The 17,876-nt window shown below is 39.4% G+C and overlaps 1 protein-coding gene across 1 annotated transcript in view; it reads left to right on the top strand.

The window, feature by feature from the left end:
• The first annotated feature begins 227 nt into the window (after positions 1-227).
• Positions 228-17,876, top strand: part of KATNAL1 (katanin catalytic subunit A1 like 1) — a 133,411-nt gene continuing 115,762 nt past the window's right edge. Inside the window, exon 1 of the mRNA XM_072611835.1 lies at positions 228-449. The gene's annotated coding sequence lies outside the window, so the exon portion shown is untranslated. The remainder of the gene's footprint in view (positions 450-17,876) is intronic.

Here is a 17,876-nt window from a genome sequence, read left to right as displayed (position 1 = left end):
AGTCTATTTTTAAAATTTGTTTGTTCTTTGTACCTTCAGGATGGACTATTGGGAAGAGAAGGGAATAAATATGTATATAGTCCTTATTTGTTATTGCTTGTCTTTTGTTTTTGAAGAGGACCCAAGACATCACGGATGATGTCTCAACTTTTCCATGAACTGGACTTAAGTGAAGCAGAACTGCAAAAAGTCACCAGCCTCACTCTCTCTTCCAGAGTCATCAAAGTCCAGAGGCAAGACAAAAGTCAGGATGACTGGCAATGACCTGGGATGCAGTGGATGATCTTGGGGACTTTGAGGTCTGACCAAGCTCTAGGTGCTCTACAATGACTGCTTTAGCCACCTTCATGGCCCTTGGAACAAATTGTTCTCATCTGCCGTTCTACCAGGGGAAGTCTTTACATGCTTGGAGCAGATCTCCCCCTACCTCACTGATGGGTTTGAGGCCGGTAAGTTTAGCGCTTTTGCCTAGATAGTTTTACCAGGGTGTGACCACTGCCTATGCTACAGCTTCTTGGAGCTACAGGTGTACTGTTTTTTGTTTTATTGTGTTTTTCATTTTTAATCTCTCTTGCCTTTTAATTGTTCCATTTTTGGTGCCTACTGGTCTGGTAACGCATCTCTTGGACAGAGCTTCTGGATCCAAACAAAAGCCATTGGGGGAAAGGCGGACACCAAAGGTGAATGAGCAGTGCTAAAAAGTGACCAGCAAGTCCCCACAGCAGAGTCCTCCCACAGCCCTTACACAGTACCCAGAACTGTGCTAAACACATTACAAAGAACATCTCAATCTCATTCTTGCAGCAATCTAGTCAGGTAGATGCTGTTATTAAGCCCATTTTATGATATAAAAAACTGAGGCAGATAGATGTAAAGTTTTTTTGCCTTTTTTTTTTTTTTTACAGTTGATGGCTTCCCTTCTTATGCTACTTGTTTTATATACTTTATTAAAAAGAACAATCTTATATAACATTGGCAAGGTAGGTGGGGAAACAAAAGGGAAGGCCAAAGGACTTGCTCAGGGTCATACAGCTACTAAGTGTCAGAGGTCAGATTTGAACTCTGGTCTTCTTGACTCCAGGCTCTTTCTCCTAGGCTCCCTAGCTGCCTGTTATCCAAGTCTCTCTCCTTCCTGCTTTGGAGTTGTGCATTCTTTCTTCTTATTGCACACAGTCAGAAGCTCCAGACCTAGCTGTATCTCCACAACATCATCTCATATCACAGACAACAAGGTTGTTGATGGTCCGACCACCTACCTTCTGCAGGATTGTAAAAATTCCCATCAGTCACCCTATGGACCATGGTTCCAGACTGGCTTTTGGTTGCATTCATATTCTTTTTATTGTCCCATTCTTATTTGTGGAACTGAAATGAGGAATTCTGACACCTGTAGGAAATTCACTTCAGGAGGATCACAAACGGGAAGAGCCATGGGACATATCTCGTGACACAAGATTCTGCAGCAGGAGAGAAATCTTGGAAACATCATGCCCTGGGGGAGAGACAGAGACTTCAGGATATCAGCGGGACAGGACCATGGAAGGCAGGAGAAGAGTAGGGCCAAGTTATGGAAAGTTCAGTGGGACTGTGGGAAAGCTTTGGGCTAGAGGAAAGTCGAGGGGATGAGCAGGGCTGTGTGTGGCCTAGGACCTTAGGGGCTTGAATAGAGAAGGCTCAGTTCAGGGAGATGCGCCAGAGGTTCCCTACTGTAAATGTGTCCTTGGACAATACCTCGGTAATTCTGTCCTAGTTATGGCCATGGCTGTCTGTGTTGGGACTACTCTTGGCCCTGCAGCAACTTCTATCAGAAATAGTTTCCTAATGGCTTTGTTGAGCACTTTTGAAGTTCCAGGCAGTGGGCTGATCTGCTTGCTGTCTCTTTTCAAATCATCCCTGAAATTTGTCCTTTTCTCTTTGTAAACCTTTAAGGGCTATATAAATGTAGAGGGTGCTGGTTTTTGTTTTTAAATCTCCTTTGCCCTTTAATTGTTCCGTTGTTTGGTCCCAACTAGTCTGGTAATGCATCTCTTGGACAGAGCTCCCAGATGCAAACAAAAGATAAGGGAGAGACACTTGAGAAACTGGAGACTGAGAAGAGAAAGGGGATTATCTCTTTGTGGTTAGACTAGAGGAATGTTTATGTGGTTGTTGTAAATGTTAACTTATCTGGACTAGAGCAGACTTTTGTGGGGAAGGCATGGCAGAGCTGAAAGCCCAAGCCCAAAGACAGATGTGGTCATGATTCTTGCCAACGTGACTTAAGGGACAGATAGCATGGCCCATCATAAAACCTCATTAGGCCTGCCAGGTGAATGAGGAAAGGGGGGAGATTTGTTGTCCTGGTTTAAGCAATGCTGTTATCTCTAGATTGTGTCACGGCAGTGTTAGAGGTCTGTTTGAAGATTTCAGTTTACTTTTAGTGGCTTTGCTTTCCTTTCTGAAGAAACATTTCAGCAAGTATCCTTATTACCGGCTAGTTCTCAGAAAAGATTGCAAATATTAATGTCCCTCGAAAAAGTAAAATTCATCTTAACATTTTCCACTCTTTCCATTAGATGAGAAGGGATTAAATGTTATGTAAAAACAGTCTTGGTTTTCTTTAGTGGGAAAGTTGAATGTTAGCGGAGGGACAGAGAAGGGAATAATCACTTATATATTCCCTGCTAATAATAATTTATATAGCCCCTAGTATTATTTTGATCAGAGGCGCATAGGTAGTGCAGTGGATAAAGCACCAGGCCTGGAGTCAGGAAGATTCATCTTCTTAAATCCAAATCTGACCTCTTACACTTACTTGCTGGGTGACCTAGGTAAGTCACTCAAGTCTGTTTGCCTCAGTTTCCTTATTTGCAAAATGAAGTGAAGATGGAAATGACAAAACACTCCAGTCTCTTTGCCAAGAAAACCCCAAATGGTGTCATAAAGAATTGGATGGACCCAGTCAAACAACAAAAAACTATGTGTCAGGCACAGTGTTATATGTTTTTTACAAATATGATCTCATGTGATCCTCACAACCCTGGATGGTAAGTGCCATTATTAACCCCATGTAACAGATGAGTAAACTGAGGCAAACAGGGATATGCAGCTAGTAAGTCTCTGGGGCCAGATCTGAACTCAGGTCTTCCTGATTCCATGCCCAGAGCTCTAACCATTGTACCACAGCTGCCTTCATACTTTACATCAGCTGTGTTTTTCTGTGGTTGAAAAATGAATTTAAAATATAGGAAAAATCCAAGAAGTTTCTGGGTAAGACAAGGTGCTGCAAATGTGATACTCTCTTCTGTGTTTCAATTTTAGTTTAGATATTCATTCAACAAATATTTATTGAGTTCTGACTAATTGGAGAGCTGTGTTGGGTGCTGTGGTAGACAAAGTGTACTTCATGGTCTCTGTCATTAAGGAGCTTACAGTTTGGTTTTTTTCCAATATTTATTGGTGTCTTCTATTTTTACATCATTGATATTTCCCATTGCACTCCTCCCTTACTTTCTTCCAGAAATCTATTCCTCATAATAGAGTTTGAAGAGTGAAAGAGACAAGAAAAAACATTCTGCAAAGTTGGACATTGTGTCAAAACATGCTTGGGTGCTGCACTTATACAAAGGAGTTGGGGGAGATACCTTCTTTGGGGCCATGCTTGTTCATTATAATTCAAAAGCATTTGGTTTTGATTACCTTCTTGCTGTTTCCTATTTATACTATTGTCATTTGGATCAGTTCATAGTAAGTCTTCTCATGCTTCTCTGTATCCATCATGTTTAGCATTTCTTTGTTGTTGTTGTTTAGTCATTTTCAGTTGTGTCAGACTCTTCCCGACTCTATTTGGGGTTTTCCTTGCAAAGATACTAGAGTGGTTCAACATTTCCTTCTTCAACTCATTTTACAGATGAGGAAACTGGTTAAGTGACCTGCCAAGGATCCCGCAACTAGTAAGTGTCTGAGATTATATTTGAACTCAGGAAGATGAGTCTTCCTGACTCCAGATCACGCATTCAGGCATTCTATTGTGCCACCTAGCTGCCCCCTTACCATTTCTTACAGCACAGTAAAATTCTGTTCCATTTATGTACTGCAGTTTGCTTAGCTATTTTTTGATAGATAGGAAGCTATTTGCCCCCTCCCTCTCCACTCTCCAGTTCTTTGGAATTTATAGTCTAATTGTGAAGGCGAGATATACACATACACAAAAATGTTAAATCAATTGTTCAATTAAGAAGCCTTTATTAAACACCTACTATGTTCCAGAAACTGTACTAAGTTCTGGGGCTACAAATCAAAAATAAAAAGTCCTCCTTGCCTTGGGGACTTTACGTTTTATTGAAGGGAACAACATGTACATGTTAAACACAGTCAAGTCCCAATTAGTATGAATAATGAGTCCTATCAAGTGTATTCAAATTTGCATAATTTGCAGGTATAATTATGAAAATATGGTCATTGGTTCCAGTCCAACAGAAATATGGAGTGTGAATTTGAATACTATTTTTTTGAGAGAAAGGCACAAGCAGCCAGGGGATCAATGAAGGCTTCACCTAGAAGGTAGCTTGGAAGCTAAGTTTTGATGGAAAGAAGGAAGATTCTAAGAGGTCAGGTAAGGAGCAAGGACATAGGCCCAAATGGAGACTAGAAATGGGATGTCTGTCATGTGAGGAGCGATAATCTAGACTGGCAGCTGGCTACTGTATGTGAATCACTATGTTAGGTGCTGGAGACACAAGGATGAAGTAAAGAAATAGTCCATGTCCTTAAGGAGCTTACATCATAAAAATACGTTAAACAACAATGAGACAGCATAAAGTCATTTGATTAAATGCCAAGGGAGGGGAATGGATAAGAAGAGTTGCAAGTATTCAGAGGAGGGAGATGTCACTGTGAACTGAATGGTTCATGGTAGAAATGGGACTTAATCAGATGCAAAGCAGAGAATTGGATTGGTGGAAGGAGAGAAGGGGATATTAATGGAAGGCACAGGGTGAACAGTTATTGGGGCAGGAACACGTGAACATAGGATAGCTGAAGTAGACGGTTCATATTAAAGAATAGGAGGAGATTAAGTTGGACATATTGGTTGGGGACAGATTGTGAAATGCCTTGAAGTTTAGACTCCCCTGTTGCTAATGGGGAGCCACTGGAGGTTTTTGTGCAGGGAAGAGACAAGATGAAAGCTATGATTTTAGAAAGGCTAATCTGGCCATCCATGCCCATTGTTCTTGGCCATATCAAAAGATAGGCATAGATAAGAGTAACATAGGGTGAGTGGGTATGGATGGATTTTGAGGGAATACCTGTTAATAAGGTGAGCCACAGATTGATTGAAATATTAAAATAATCTTGCAGTGGTGGGCAGGATGAATTGGAGAGGAGATAAATGCCTGTATTGGGGTGGTGGCAATGGGAAAGGAAAGAAGGGGATGGAATTGAAGTTATCAAAGGAAGACTAGATTTAAGATCATGTGAAACCAATTAGATGAAAAAAAAAACAACCTTCAAGATTTGTTGAATCACTGTACAACCTTAGAAATATAAACAAGCAGCAACAAGTCCCAGTAATGAAAAGGTGATCATTGGTGCCATTGCTCAAATTGACATCAAACTGGGAAAAACATCATACTAGAAGCTTACAGGAAGACTTGTTGAAGTTATTTCATTGCCCTCTGTCTCAGCTATTTTAGAGAACTAGAAAGATGGGTAGATAATGCATTTATTACATACTTATTATATTACAGGTACTTGTGGTAATTGCTAGGAATGCAAATACAAGCAAAGAGATAGTTTCTACCCTTGTGGAACTCACCTTCTAATCAGGAAAGATAGGACATAAAAGGAATGAGAACAGGGTGGAGAAGGGCACCCAAACAGGACTGGGGAGGGATGTGCACAATGCTATATAAGCCCAGAAGGGTACAAGTGACAGCACAGCTAGCCTGGCAACGGCCTCAAATGGTGGTCCCAGAGGGAATTCACCAATGGGAGGAGGCAGATGCCACAGATATAGAAAAAGTCAAGAGAATGTTCTTTCTTCTAACCTACAAACACTTTGTAAATATCTTATTTTTTTGCATTATAGCTGTTACGCAGTATTCTGTATTTGTGGGTAATAAGCTTCATGTTATACTTTGGTTAGAGAATGACTAAATTAAAAAGAAATTCTGATAGCTGTCTTATCTCTGGAATATAAGTCAAATATATAACTGTCTTTTTATTTTCCTTTTGACATTCTGTTTAGCATGTTTATAAGGATGATAGGATATGGCATGGGATAGAAGTTAAGATCTGAGACTTGAGCATACTCATTTCATACATAATATAAACTTAAAATTAAAAAAAAATTCAGTTCCAAATTCTCTCCCTTCCCCTGTTCCTCCTCCACTTTTGAAGATAAGAAATATAATACCCATTATATATACATATACTATATATGTATATATATATTAAATCATACAAAATACATTAGTCATATTGCAAAAAAACCCCAAGAAAAATAAAGAAAATATTATGATTAAATCTGTATTCACAGTCCATAATTGAATACAAAGGAGTAGCTTCTGTTTTGAGCCTATTATATCCCCAGACATCACCATTTAGTAGGGGAAGTAAATATAATTCTAGTTGAAAGCTTTTTGGAGGAAAGATCATGCTAGTGGTCTTCAAGGGCTCTCTCTCCTCCAGTTTTCATCCCTTCCTGTCCCCCCCTCAGTTGTGCTGACTTTCCTTCACCCTTCTCTTCTTCTTCCTTCTCTTCTCAGGTCTAGTTCACATGTCAGTTCATATCTCTCAATGTCTTCTATGAACTGCATTTCAAAAACCCATGTGGACATACATATATTACATACATAGATACATACATATACCTTATATAAGTCTATGCATAACATCTACAAAATGAAAACAGGGGAGTTTTGGGAGGAAGGCAGAGAGGGAACTAACAACTGGGAAAGATGGTGTTCAAGGTGAGTTTTGAAGGACAAACAGGCATTCTGAAAGGTACAGATGAAGGAGAACATTCTGGCTATAAGGGATAGTTAGTCCAAAGGCATGGTTAGATTTCATGTCCACCATCCAGTCTAGTTTGGTTCAGAAAGGTTCATCACTATGGTGATTGTAGGACAAGCAAATCTGGTAGTAGAGAGGCAAGGGTACTAGATGGGAACTCAGGGCTGTGGTTGGCCTTACTTCATCACACTTGCCTTCTTTTGACTGCTCTGACCCAACTCACAGTTCAAAGTGATATATTAATTTCTACTTGCAGAAACAAGGCTGAGTGATGAACCTAGCCAGAGTTATTATTATTATTTACTATATACTGAAACTTGAAATGAAGCTCCCATTCTGGGAGACTACTTTGTTAAGTATAGTTTATTGTAATCCCCTTTGCTTGTGTGTTAGTAGCTTTCTTTGAAGAACAGCCACTTATAATATTGTGAAATTGCTTGCCAAAAGGGCAGTGGTGGTTTTCTTTCCTCTTCTAATTCACTGATAAGGACTAATGTGATAAGCAGAGCTTTGTCCCTATGTAAGCAGTAGTAATTTTATCTCAAATTGATGCTAAGGACTCATCCTGTGACCTTCATTTGGAGAGTGGCACTGATATCAATATGGAGGGTGGTGTAAGACCAGAAGAGGCAGCCATTCATCTGGTAGTACCTCAGGGCAGCTTTGCCCTCCCACTGGAGATCTGACTGATTGTCATTCACTTATGCAATAATTGGTATCTTTCAGGAAATTTCACTGGATTACAGGTTGTATGTTGGGTTGTTTGGAAATGCTAGGGTGGTGTTACTGCCTCCCTTGGAGGGATATTGGGGCAATGTTTATCACATATAGCTCTTCTCTTAGAAAACATTAACCACTAAATGTTGAGGAATGGACAAGAGAACCCTCTCCAACTCTTGAAACTAGCCCCATGAACCTAGAGTACTGAGGATCTAGGTTGGAAATTTTAGTTTTGCTACTTCCTAACTGTCACCTTGGGTAAGTCTTAAATGACATTTTCAGGCCTTAGTTTCCTCATCTGTAAAATGAGGGGTTTTGAACTAGATGACCTCTAAGATTGTTTCCAGTTTTAAATCTATGGCTGGTTAAATCTTGGTTAAATCTCATCTAATCCTGGTACTAATAACTCTTGCATCTGATATGGATTTTTTTTGAATTGTTGTTCAGTTATATCCGACTCTTCATGACCCCATTTTGGGGTTTCTGATATGGACCTCACGTTTTGTCTCTGACCTCTCAGTCTCTCATATCTCCAGTAAGTGACTCTAGCTTTGGATGTCTACTCTAATACTTCTGGCTCTTTCCTGAGTGGAGAGCTTCTGACCAGTAGCATTTTTTTCTTGGCTTCAGCCTGTGCTTCTCAAGTTTTTCAGCTTTGTCTATGGCAAGTACCATTCTGTCTCCCCACTCATACATGGATGAGGTTAAAAGAAAGACCCCTTCTCTTTTCTTTCTTCCTCTTCCCTCTGTTATCCAAAACAAGTTACTCATGATTATTTTCAGCTTTTGTTGAATTTGTATAATAGAGGTTTTATGTCCTGTTCTTTTTAAAAAAAAACTTTTATTATGAACATAACATACATCACCAAACATGAATATTTCAATATACAAAGATCAGAAAAAAGAATTGTGTATGAAATGGTGAATATCTATTATACACATTTTGTCCCTCCTATATTTTCCAATCCATCTAGGGTTTTTTGTTATTCTCAACTTGACAAACACCTTCAGACATGAACATTTCCTTGCACAAAGATTAGAAAAAGGTATTGTTTATGAAACTGTGGATCTCATTATGTGCAGCTTATTTTTGGTTATTTTATAAAAGTACATACTAAATTTTAGCATGTTAATGCTGAAAACTATCCTGCTTGTCTGTGTTTCCTTTTAAATTACCTTTTGTTGTCTTCTGTGTATTTTAAAATATTTTTCTTACTTTTTTCTTTCCTTTCTCACTTCTCCTTTTACTTTCTTTAATTCTTCCTTTTTCTCCCTCCCTACTTTCCTTCCCTCTTTATTGCATTGCTATCAATACTTCCCATCCCCCTAATTCTTCCTTTCCCCATTAAAAATATCCCTTATTAGAAATTAGTATAACCACCCAAAACAGATCCACATATTGGCTGTGTCCAAAAAAGCATGTCTCCTCCTGCATCTCCAGCATATCACCTCTTTCTCAAAAGGTGGGGAAACAAGATCTATCCTTGGGCCACTGGAGTCATGGCTGTTCATTGCACTGATGTAAGTTATTAAGTCTTTACCCCTGTTGTCCTTTACTATGTACTAGTCATTGTGTAAATTATCCTCCTGGTTCTGCCCTCCTCATTCTGTATCAGGTCATATAAATCTTCCCAGATTTCTCTGTATCTTACTGTCTCATCCTTTCTTACATGCAATAGTATTTCCTTCCTTCACATACTATCATCATTCATTTAGCAAAACATTCCCCAGTGGTTGGGCACTCTCTTAGTTCTTTGCGACAACAAAAAGTACTTCTATGAACATTTTTATGTGCCCTGTTCTTAGTTCAAAACAGCATAACGTGAGGCATTCCACAAATTACTCTTTAAAAAATAAATTAAGTTGCTTTTTTCTTTTTTATTGGGAATGATTTGCCCCCCTGTGGGTGAGCAGTCTTCACTAGAAAACTATTTCCCTACCCCTGATGCAGAGAGTGATTGGGAGAACTTTTGAGAAGGCATGTGACTTGATTAAAGCAGTGGAATAATGAGATGATTTTCCCAGGCCATTTGGAACTTATTAGAGAGACGGTAGAGGTGGGAAAGCAAGAGAAAACAGATTCCAGACAGGGATAGACTATACAGAAGGATATTAGAACATTTTCTCTTGGCCTATTAGGCAATATGTGCTTTTTGAACTTTTGTAAAAGGGGAAAGGAAGCATGAGAGGGTTGACATTCTTGGAAATTCTGCCTAGTGACTTAATATTGTGGGAATTTGCTTAACCTGCTTTGTGAAGGTGGTATAGTCTTGGATAAAAACAATCAAAGTGAGCTCCGGGGAAGAATTTGATTTTGAGAGTAGAAATGGGCAACTCCTTTTAATATTTATCCAGTCTCTTCCTTTTTTCCATCCTCAGCTCTTCTCACTATATTCCAGAATTTCATTCCTAATTGATTTGTCTGCTTCAGTCTTCTCTCCCCATAATCTATCCAGGTTATTTCTACTCGAACAATTTCTATAAAGTGTTAATTTAATTTAATTCTGTAAATTTCTATAAATATTATTCTTTTGTCACCTCCCTGCTCAAAAACCTTCAGTGGTTCCCTTTTATCCATAGGATGAATTCTGGCATTGGAAAACCTCTTCAACATGGCTCCAGCCTAATTTTTTTTTTACTTTTGTCTCCCACTATTCCCCTACACAGATGTTCTGACAGACTGGTCTACTCACTGTCACTCTGAACAGATAAATTTCTACCTATAAGACCCTTCTCAAGGCATTTACCCAACCTGGAAAGCCTTACTTACCCTTCTTCTCTTTGCATTTTTAAATCCTGCTCATCCTTCAATACTACACTTACCTGGGTGTAATAGTGACTATTCTGGCCCCCACTGCTTGAAGGCCCAGTGTATTATGTTTGAGTCCTCTTCCAGGATTCTCTGATACTCTTATCATTCTGACATTAATTCAAGCCCCCACCTATCTGTGTTTCCCCAATCTTAGGGATTCCTGTGCCCCAGATCCATTTAATCATGTAATATACAGATTTGCTTTTACAAGGAACATTTACTTCAAAGGCATAGCAAGAATAAAATTCAACACTCTCCCCCAACACCTGGGGGGCATAATCACCTCAGTATGGGGGTGTAGAGAGGAATTAGATTCACAACTTAACTCTGTTCCTATATAGCATGGCCCGACTAAGTCCCAAGTCCAAAATCTATTGGGTTTGCACCCCTGGATTCTCAAGACTTCTTGCTAGGCTGGTAGAAACACCTAATTGGCTCCAAGCTTAACATGACTCAAGATTCCAGGTCCAGGGACTCTACTACCTGTGCTTTGAGCTGAGAAGGAAAAATCAAACAGACCAAAACCTGATTCTCAGGGACACAGAATCTAAAGGAAGGGCTACCTCTCCCCTGTCCCCCCTATCAATTCATGGAATCCATAATATGAGTGAGCAACAGCTTCACTCCCTGGATATTGTTGGGGGGGGGGGGGAGAGGGAGGGGAAGAGAGAGAGAGAGAAAGAGAGAGAAAGCGAGAGAGCGAGAGCGCCAGTCTGGTAGTTTTAAAGACCTAGATGGTTCTATCACAGCTAATGGAAAGAGGCTACTGTCATTGACATAGCAGGGATTGTAGAATGTCTTCTCCCAGAAGCAGATCTTTGCCATCTCCTGCATGGATGTCTCCATCATAGGTGCACAAAGTCAGATTACATAGGTACCATTGAATTTTAGCTTAAATTGTTTTTTCTCCCTTAACAAATTTTTTTCAAGAAAAAATTTATTGAGTACATTGTTATACAATTGTAGAAACACTAAGTGCATACTTCATATGAAGCACTGTGCCAGCAGCTAGGGATGTAGAAGCATAAAGGAAAGTTTCTGCCCTGAAGGAGCCATGGGCTATTGTAGGGGGAGGTGATGGAGGATATAAGATGTACACAGAGAAGCAACAAAGCATATACAAAGTAAATTTTAAGAAGGAGAGATTCTCCTAGTAATAGCTAGAAGAATCAGAAAGGCTTGTGTAGGAAGAAGAATTTGAACTGATCTGAGGGAAATTAGGGATTCTAACAGACTCATCCTTTGTTCTCCAAGAGGACTGAAAAACATCCCAAGGATGCTGTCCTAACTTGTGGGTGAATTGGATTTAAGTGAGGCAGAACTTTGCAAGGTCATCAACCTCACTTTCTCCTCAAGAGTCATTGGAGTCCAATGGCAAGACATGGGTCAGGGTGACTGGCAATGGCCCAGGATGCAGTGAGTGACCTTGGCCTTTTAAAATTAAGATCTTTGCCCAGTCTCAGTTTGTCTGAAGCAACACTAAGGGCTAGGCAAGAATTGAGACCAAAGAGAGCCTAGTTTATTATCATAAAAGTATCATTTTGGGAGGGGAAGACCCTGCAAGTCTCTGGCCAGAACAGAAAACAATTGCTATTTGCACTCATTCTAAGCCATCAAAACCCAAACAATGAACAACAGAGGCTTGAGTTGGGGACTATTGTTGTCCATTCAGTGAAAGTCAGAGTGATTTGTCTTTTTAAGGCATAGTCAAGTAGCTCCATCTGAATCACAATGGACTTTTAAAAAGCCGATTTTTAAAGAACTATATTTCAAGAAATCATCAGTGAAAACTGTGCGGGACAATGAATAAATTGTGCCAGACTTCTGAGGAAAAAAATGAAATAGAAAATTTAAATAAAGTCTAGCCTCTAAACCCTGAGATATCTTACAAAATATAAGCAACCAAGAGTTATATTCCTTTGGATGGAACACCTGAGAGTATGACACCCCACCAGGAAAGAAGGACCACATGTGGTGAGGGAAGAAGGAGAAAGAGGAGGAGGAGAAAGAGGAGGAGAGAGAGAAAAAGGAGGAGAAAGAAAAAAAAGATGATAGGCATAGGCTTGGAGATGGGAGATGGGTTATTCTGTATAGGGAAAAGCAAGTAGACCAGTTTGATTGGAATGTAGTGTGTATGAAGGGAGGCAACATGAAATAAGTTGGGGAAGGTATCTAGGCAGGGGCCTAGATTGTGAAAGGCTTCATATGAAGAATTTATAGTTTATCAATAAAAACAATAGGAAACTTCTGAGAATTCCTGAGCTGGGGAATGGTATAGCCAGACCAGTGTGTTACCATGACTCTTTTTGTAGCCCGTTGGAGGATGACTTGAAGAGGGGAGGGACTTCAGGCAGAGAGACCAAGGAGGAAGGTATCACAGTAGTCTAGGTGAGAGGTGATCAACTATGGTTGTGGCTGTCTGAGTAGAGAAAGGGAACAGATTAGAGGAATAATGGACAAGATTTGGCAAACGGTTGGATATGAGGGATGAGAAAGAAGGAAGAGTTAGGAGAACTCCAACATTGCAAATCTCCCCATCTTCCTGGGAAAGATGGAGCCACCCAAACATCCTGGTAAATGTCGAACCGGCTCCTTTAAAAAAAGTACACATGAATTTCTTTTAAGTGTAATCTGCATCAATAATGTTTTCTCCCTCACTTTCTTACATATAGACAAACAATAAATCAAGAGATGTAAATGCTTTATATTAAAGATCTAACGGGGCAGCTAGGTGGTGCAGTGAATAGAGCACTGTTCCTGGATTGAGGAGGACCTGAGTTCAAATGTGACCTCAGACACTTGAGACTTAATAGCTGTGTGACCTTGGGCAAATCACTTAACCCTAATTGCCTTGACTCCCCCCCTCAAAAAAAACCCAACTCGAACAATGGGCTCTCATGAGATGATGAGCTAGTTTTACCAGACCCCTGGTGATACTCTTGATATCATCAAAGTGAGGAAGAAGGCTAGATTTAGGTGGAAAGATAGTGAGTTTTCTTTTGAGCATGGTAAATTGAGGTATCTATGAGGCATCCAGACAGAAATGACCTACAGTCTTTGCCTCATCATATTCTATCTTGGGTTTTATTTATCTGTGTGTACGTCTGAACCTCCCTAGTAGATGGTCTTTGTATTTCTAGTACTCAAAATAGTGAGTGCCTTTTATACATAGTACATTCAGATATTTTCTAGCTCAAGTCTCACCTCTCTCAGGAGGTAATCTCTGCTCTCTGAGTTTTGTATTTACTGTCTGTGTCATTCCTTTGACATCTATGCACGACCTCACTGCAGACCCTTTGGATTCAGGGACAATCTGTCTGGATCTCTCTCTGTATCTCCCATGGCTCTCCTGTGGCTAGGCACACAGAAAGGCTTCTATAAATGTTTCTGTGTGTGCTTGTGAAGTCACTATGATAGATAGAACTAGGATTGTAATAGCAAACTCCTTGAAGAAAGGATTGTAGGTTCCTAGATTTAGGGCTGGAGGGGACTTCAGAGGTCAACTAATCTAACCCTTCATTTTATAGATGAGGAAATGGAATCCCAGAGAAGTAAAGTGACTTACCTAAGGTAATACCAGTAATAAATAGTATAAGCAGGATTTAAACCCAAGTCCGCTGATTCCAAACTCAATGTTCTCTCTCTTGCACTACATTTGTTAAATGAATAAGTGAAATCTGAGCTGTGGAAGAAGTGGTAGAGCCTGAAAAAGGTAGGAGGGCAGGGAAAGGGTGAGAAAGAGAAGGGGAAGGGAGGGAGGGAAAGAGAGGAGAGAGAAGGAAAGAGGGAGAAGGGAGAGAGAGGGAGAGAGAAAGAGGAGGAGGGAGAGAGAAGAAGAGAGAAAGAGAAGAGAGGGAATGAGAAAGGGGGGTAAAAGAGAGAGGGGAGGGAGAGAGAGAGAGAGAGAAGGAGGGAGGGAGGAGGGAGGAGATAGAAAGGGTAGAAGGATACAGAGAGAAAGGAGGGAGAGAGGTGGGGGGTGGGGAGAAGACTTTAAGACAACATCAAGATTCCCTGGCTTGAGAGATGGAAGACATGGAAGGCAGATCCCTGCCATTGGGAGAAAGTAGGATGCTAAAGAAGCAGAAAAATGAGTTATATAGTTTATTATCTGTAGCATTTATTTTTAGATCTTTTTCTTTCTGATTTTTTTTTTCTCTTGAAGACTCAGGCTTCCTAATTTGACTTGTCTGTATTTGATCAGAATGATTTTCATTCTTTTTAAGATACCGTACCCAAAGTCTGTGCACTTTGTTGCATTTTTCATTAAAAAAAAAAAAACAACAAATCTCTTTTTTTCAGTTTTAGCAAATGCTCAATCTTTTCCACTTCAATAGCCTGAAATTCTCCCCTGGGAGTCATAAGCTCTTTAAATATTTTTAGGTTGCCAGATTTCTTATGTTTGCTCTCCAGGAAGCCAATTTTGTTTCTATGCTCATGAGAGTAGTCCAGCTCCATCTTTTGCCTGCTCGCTGCATCACAATAAAATGCCGCCTAATTACTGCCTTTGTTGAGTCCCAGACGTGTTAGTGTTTGTCTCCAGGCTAAGACTGTAGACCATAAACTCTTCTCCAACTGGAGATAAGTCTCTTCATTATTTAAATCTCTAGCTCTTATAACAGGAGGTTACTATCCAGAAACCAACATCAACCCAATTATTTCCAGTCTTGTAACCAAAGTGATCAAGAAAAACTACGTAAGCAACCAATTATTGAGAAATTTAAAAATAATATCTAGCTGGAAGAGAGCTTGCAAGAATTCTAAAGTGCGAGTGTGCAGCTCCAGAAGTAGAGTCAGTCCTCTGGCTTTCAATCTCTTCATTATTTGTTACTTGGTATGAGAGTGAGAAGTCTGATGGAGGAATTTTGAATGTGAGGACCTAAGAAGTTTTACTACCTCTTGCCTGCTGTAATGGGAAATAGTCGGAAGTCAGTCTAAGATTCATGCTGGATTTTAAATAAACACTTCTGCAAATAATCCCTTCTGAGGAGAATGGAGCCAAATAAATTCCTATTTTCTTAGAAAATGTCTCCAAATCTGACTCAGTCTAGAAAGGATGCTAAGCACTTATTTTGCAACTATATGATAGAAAAATGAACCAGGCAACAAAAAATACATAAGATGCAATGGAATTTTATGCAATAATTAAACACTAAATGAATGATTATCTCTTTAAATATTCATTGGAAAAAATGTGTAGGAACAGTCAGATGTGGGCTATGTGTTTAGCTTTTGAGGTTGATGTCTAACAAAGATATTACTGATTGCAAGCACTATGGTTTAAAGAAGCTGCTACCCTGCAGATGAGAGTGGAGAGGGAGAGGCTGTACAGATGCTTTGTTTTGACCCCTGTCTTTAACACCCTTTTCCAGTGTCACCCGCCTGCTATTTTTCTACCGTCCCAATCTTTGTCCAGTCCTCGTAGCTCAAGAGATTAACTGACTATGAAGGCCTGATCTCTCTGCTTGCTCAGTGCTCCAGGGTGGTAAAGTACATGACTTGGAGTCAGAAAGGACTGAGTTTGAATCCTGCCTCAGAAATTCTTTAGATGTGTGACCTTTAGCAAGTCATTTAACCTCCCCCTCAGTGGGGATAATAATAGCACTTATCTCACAGGGTTATAATCATAAGAATCACATGAGATAAACCTCAAGGTACTATATCAATATTATTATACTTTAGGGGTACTTAGCTTGTATGCTGCTGTCCCTGGTTAAGGATCTGTCACAAAGCTTGTCTTTTTTTTTTTTTTTAAACTAAGGTAATGTTATTGGTGACAGACTGGTAGCCTCCCAGTAAGCAATGCTGGAAGAGAAAGAATCTTTTTTTCCCATCTTATCTGACAGGTACAAATGTATCTCTTAGAGATGGCCATAGCATTGTTATAAAAACACCGAATTTACTTGTGTGACCCTTGAATAGTCATTTAATCTCTATGAATCTCAGTTTCCTCATCTATGAAATGAAGATAATAACGTTGATAGTATTTAATCTGTTAGTGTTGTCATGAGGATCAAATGAAATAATGTGCATGAAGTACTTTGTAAACCTTGAAGCAACAAATAAACATCATTCATTATTTTTATCAAAAAAAAAGAGAGAAGAGAAAGGAAGGCAGGCACAAGGAAAGAAGGAAGAAAAAAGAAAAGAAAGTGAAGGAAGGAAGGAAGGAAAAAAAAAGGAAGGAAGAAACAGAAATACAATGGATTGACCAAGTTTATAAAATGCGTTGAGTGGTTAAGATGAAAGTACAAAAGTCTAGAGTGTCTACTATTGCTATTACTTGACTATGGAAGATTGTTCAATAGCTGAGCCTTTATCTGATCTAACCAAGGAAGAAAATGGTAGTGTTTATTAAAATTTTGTGTAATTTGGAATATTTCATTGTCAACTAGAAAAGCAAACAGTTCTAGTTATTGAAAAGAGAAAACAAAGGGGACATCAGTATAGTTTAAAAAAACTAATTATGAATTACAGAATTTGAGAACTGGAAGAGACTTCAGCATCTTAGATCTAGTCCAACCCCTACACAAAAAGAATCCTCAGTATAACATACCCAATAAGTGTTGTCTGGCCTCTGCTTAGATATCTCCAGGAAGGGGAACCTTGCTAGACCCCCATTCCTCTTTGAGACAGCTTTATTTATTTGGAAAATTTCCCTGACATCAAGCCTTAAATGTGCCTCTGTACAACTTCCCTTTACTATTCCTGGTTCTACCCTCTGAAGTCAAACAGAACAAATCTAATCTCCACATCCCATGATATCCTTTTATATATTTGAATATAGTTATCACATCCTCTGAGTCTTCTCTCCTCCAGGATAAACGTGCCTGCTTCCTTCAACTGATTCTCATATGACATGAATTCAAGTCTCTCCTCTAGACAACTCTCTAGTTTATAAACTGTGATGCTCAATACTGAACCAAATACTCCAGATGAGGTCTGACCAGGGCAGAATGCAGTGTGGGATTATCTATCACCTTCCTATTACTGGAATCTCTGCCTCTCAATGCAGCCCAAGATCTCAGCTTCTTTGGCTGTCTCATCAAACTGTTGACTCATAATGAGCTTGCAGTCTTCTAAAAGCTTCACATTTTTTTTCAGAACAATTACTCTCAAGCCATGTTTTCTTCATCTTGTACTGGTGAGGGTGGTTTTTTTTTTTTTACCCAAAAGTAAGATTTTATATTTAATTCTGCTGAACTTCATCTTATTAGATTTAGCCCAATGCTTCAGCATTTGGCGATCTTGATTCTATTATCCAGTATTAACTATCTGTTCCAGCTTTGTGTCATTTTTAGGTTTGATGTGCTTGTCATCTATGGCTTTATCTTAATCATTGAGAAAA

The sequence above is a fragment of the Notamacropus eugenii genome, chromosome 5, assembly GCF_028372415.1.
Source record: "Notamacropus eugenii isolate mMacEug1 chromosome 5, mMacEug1.pri_v2, whole genome shotgun sequence".
Classification (NCBI taxonomy): domain Eukaryota; kingdom Metazoa; phylum Chordata; class Mammalia; order Diprotodontia; family Macropodidae; genus Notamacropus; species Notamacropus eugenii.
The sequence above is the reverse complement of the archived record's forward strand: the minus strand, read 5'-3'. Positions and strand labels throughout refer to the sequence as shown.